Source organism: Saccopteryx bilineata, chromosome 8 (assembly GCF_036850765.1).
Source record: "Saccopteryx bilineata isolate mSacBil1 chromosome 8, mSacBil1_pri_phased_curated, whole genome shotgun sequence".
NCBI classification, from domain to species: Eukaryota; Metazoa; Chordata; class Mammalia; order Chiroptera; family Emballonuridae; genus Saccopteryx; species Saccopteryx bilineata.
In genome coordinates, this window is record NC_089497.1 from 41,255,133 (window position 1) to 41,259,706 (window position 4,574).

The following is a 4,574-nucleotide window of genomic DNA, read 5'->3' on the forward strand; positions in this document are numbered from 1 at the left end:
ATGTGTTGGTTGGTGTTTTCTTTTTTAAAAGACTAGTTTTAAGTTCACAGAAAAACTGAGCGGAAGGTAGAGGTTTCCCACATGCACCTTGCCCACTTCCTCTTGTACAGCTTTCCCTACTATCAACACTCTTCCACAGTGGTACAATTGTTACAATCAAGCAACCTACACTGACACGTCATTATAACCCAAAAGTCATATTGTACGATCAGGGTTCACTTTTGGTGGTGTACATTCTACAGCTCTCCACAAATGTACAGGCATACGTCAGAGATATTGCAGGTTCGGTTCCAGAACACTACAATACAGTCACACATATTTTTTGGTTTCTCAGCACATATAAAAGCTGTGTTTATACTATATTATAGTCTATTTAGTGTAAAAGAGCATTAGTTCTAAAAATAAAATGTTCACATATTAATAAAAAAATGCTTTGAGCCCTGCTAGGTAGCTCAGTTGGTTACAGTGTTGTCCTGATACGCCAAGGTTTTGTGTTTTATCCCTGTTCAGGGCACATATAAGATCAACCAATAAATGCATAAGTTAGTAGAATAACAATGTTTTTCTCTCTATATAAAATCAATCAATAAATACAATTTTAAAATATGCTTTGTTGTTCAAAAATGCTAACCATCTTCTGATGACATTCAGCCAGTTGTAATCAAGTCTTCGCTTGATGTTGAGCTGCTGCCGGAGGGAAGTCGTTGCCTCGATGTTGATGGCTGCCAACTTAACAGGGTGCTGAGTGCTTTTGTTGGGGTGGTTTGGAAATTTCTTAAAATAAGACAATAATGAAGTTTGTTGCATCAACTGATTCTTTTTTCTTTCTTTTTTTTTTTTTTTTTGGTATTTTTCTGAAGTTGGAAACGGGGAGGCAGTCAGACAGACTCCCGCATGTGCCCAACTGGGATCCACCCGGCATGCCCACCAGGGGGCGATGCTCTGCCCACCAGGGGGCGATGCTCTGTTGTGACCAGAGCCATTCCAGCACCTGAGGCAGAGGCCATAGAGCCATCCCCAGCGCCCCGGCCAACTTTGCTCCAATGGAGCCTAGGCTGCGGGAGGGGAAGAGAGAGACGGAGAGGAAGGGGAGGGGGAAGGGTGGAGAAGCAGATGGACGCTTCTCCTGTGTGTCCTGGCCGGGAATCGAACCCAAGACTCCTGCACGCCAGGCCGATGCTCTACCACTGAGCCAACCGACCAGGGCCGCATCAATTGATTCTTGCTTTCATGAACAATTTCTCTGCAGCATGAGATGCTGTTTAACAACATTTTACCCATAATAGTTTCTTTTAAAATTGGAGTCAATCCTCAAACCTTGCCAAACCTTGCCACTGCTTTATCAACTAAGTTCATGTAATATTCTAAATGCTTTGTTGTCATTTCAACAATCTTCACAACATTATCACCAAGAGTAGATTCCATGTCAAGAAACCACTTTTTTTGCTCAGCCATAAATAGCATCTTCTCATCCTTTAAAGTTTTATCATGAGATTGCACTAATTCCATCACACTTTTAGGTTCACTTTTATAATAATAATAATAATAATAATAATAATGAATAATAATATCCCCAAACAATTACAATAGTAACATTCAAGATAATTGATCACAGGTCACCATAACAAATATAATAATAATAATAAAATTTTAAATATTGTAAAAATTACCAATATGTGCCACAGAGACACCAACTGAGCAAATTCTGTGGAACAAATAGGATTGATAGGTTTGCTTGATGCATGGTTGCTATAAACCTTGGGTTTGTGAATGTGGTATTGTCTTGCCTTTTCTGGGCTATATAGTTTTTTTTCTGGACTACTCTGCAATAATTTGAGAGATTTGAGCATCACCTTTTGCTCAAATGCTTTGGGAGGAGCTTCAGGCTGTGACTAGACTTCCAGTAGACTCACCAAAGAAACTTAGCCCAACCTCAATCCCTGGAGTCTTCTCATATACCTCATAAAGAAGATTCAGCTGGCACTCAAACTGTCTCAGGAGTACTAGCAAAGAACCTTGGTACCTTGACTCTCAACCTTAGTATTAAGTTCCCTTCCCTCTACCAGAATGTTCACCCCAAAGGCAGAACAGAGAAAAAACCTCACAGAGGCTTGGACCGGAGCTGGGTCAAGGCATGCTTTATGGGAGAAGACATGGAGTGAGAACATTGGCAACTGCTCGGTAAGAAAGGAAGCAAAGGATGTGACAAGTTATTAGATATTGCTCTGTTTCTGCTTCAAAAAGACCCACAGGAGAAGAATATTGGACTGAATCAAGATTCGGGAGATTTAAATGTAGCTGTACAATTGTCTATATTATGGAGATCTTACTGATAATATTAGCATGGAGAATAATTATGACATGGAGTCAACTTAGCCATAAACCTTATTCTTGTACTATTTTTTCTTGCTAGTAATTTTAAGGTCATTATGCAACAGCTTGAGAAAACTACTTTATGCTAAGATAAAGTGTAGAGCAATATTTTGATAATCTATAATAGAAGCCCTGTGATGGCTTTTTCTTGCATCTTTTCCTTGTCTGCCTTGATGCCAGTAACTTATATAGAATTTATGTATTTGAGTTACTTTTGTTTCCTTTTTTTTTTGACCCAAAGAAGCACTAGTAGATCTTGAGTGCTGTTGTATTTTAGAAGCCTGAAGTCAGTAAAATGAAACCCAATATCAAGAATTAGAGACAAGTAACTTGTGTGGAAGGAATGTAAACAAGAAAACATTGGGTCTTATTGGTATTAATCACATATAAGGTGACAGAAAATGATTTGACTTTGGGTGATGGATATACAACATAATTGACTATTCAAATCATATAGTGATATTTGCCTAAAGCAGGGTCCCCAAACTACGGCCTGCGGGCCGCATGTGGCCCCCTGAGGCCATATATCCGGCCCCCGCCGCACTTTTGGAAAGGGCACCTCTTTCATTGGTGGTCAGTGAGAGGAGCATAGTTCCCATTGAAATACTGGTCAGTTTGTTGATTTAAATTTACTTACTCTTTATTTTAAAAACTGTATTTGTTCTCATTTTGTTTTTTTACTTTAAAATAAGATATGTACAGTGTGCGTAGGGATTTGTTCATAGTTTTTTTTTATAGTCCGGCCCTCCAATGGTCTGAGGGACAGTGAACTGGCCCCCTGTGTAAAAAGTTTGGGGACCCCTGGCCTAAAGTCTATGTACACTTGTTGATCAATGCACTCTGTTGAATTTAATGAATAAATTTCTTATTTGGACTATTTCATTTTCAACTTCACTTTCCCCCAAAATTTTGCTTTCAGTTTTCCCTTTTCCCTACAATCTGTTCTTTTATGAAGCTTCACGTTATCAAACGCAGAACCAGTTTTCAGAACCCCAGCCAAAAGCAAAGCCTTCACTCAGGTCTATACTTGTTAAGGACAATAATTTGAACATAGATAATTTTGCAAGAAAATTGAGGGAAAAGGTTAATAGAGCAAGAACTCATATTTATATAAGTGTGTGAGTTGAGAGAGAGCCCTTTTAAATTTCCAACGATGGGAGCCAGCGGGACTGGGTTTTGCAACACAGGCTCTCCAGAAAGCAGCAGGGTTTCCGCATCCACAGTGCAGACAGTTTGTGTTTGAACTTCTCATTGAATGAGGCCTAAGCAGGGGAGAGGAGCTGCAAAGCTCCAGGACAAAAAAGCTCAAACACTTGTTGCAGTGAATCTAAACTACTCTAGATCCTCATGGAGACCAGAAAGGAAATGGAGGAGGAACAGCACTTACACCGTTAATGAAAGGAAACCACAGTCAAACATTACTAAGAAAACATTTGCACTCTTTGTTGTCCTTCCTCTGATGCTCTGCCACCAGGAAGAAAAGCTACAGATGTTTCCACAATCAAACACTGAACATAACAGAGTAGTACAAGTGTGCTGGGCAGCCAGACAAGAGCAGAGTGAGGATGATTGATGGGCCAGGTACGGAAGGTCACCAGAGCAAAGATGATAGGCCAGATCCAGGCCCAGAAAAGAAGCAAAACCAGATGAGTAATGTCATGGCTGACCTCAGGACCATCTGCATTGACTAAGAACCCCCTGCCCTAGCGCTGGCCAAACAGGACATACCTAGAGAGGTGATGGATGTGTTATTGAGATCGTCCCCTGCGACCTCCTCTAAAATACCCTCCCTTAAACACCGTTAAGACTGAGGACAGCTCTGCCACGCTTTCCTGTCTCCTAAAGCCCATTTCTCCTACCTCTGTGAACTTATAAATAAACTTTCTCTTATATTTTGAGTCTTCGCTTTGAATTCCTTTCTAAGCCAGAACTTGAATACCAAGGTTGCTGAACCAAGTTTGACCCCACTGGTCTAACTAACATCAGTTGCTTTTGATCTTGCCACTGCCCACACAACCATTCTGGACTTGGAGCTAGAAGACCCTGGTTTACATTGTGGCTCAACCATCACTGTGTCATCTCCCACAAGTCAGTTACCTCTCTTAACCTTATCTTTCCCATTTAAAAAAAAAAAGTGATATAAGAATATTTATCTCACATTGTTGTTGAGACATATGCAAGAGGTACTGTATGCAAAAAAA

The 4,574-nt window shown here is 40.3% G+C and overlaps 1 pseudogene; it reads left to right on the forward strand.

Annotated features, from left to right (window-relative positions):
- The first annotated feature begins 1,864 nt into the window (after window positions 1-1,864).
- Window positions 1,865-2,421, forward strand: LOC136311680 (developmental pluripotency-associated protein 3-like; annotated as a pseudogene).
- The last annotated feature ends 2,153 nt before the right edge of the window (window positions 2,422-4,574 follow it).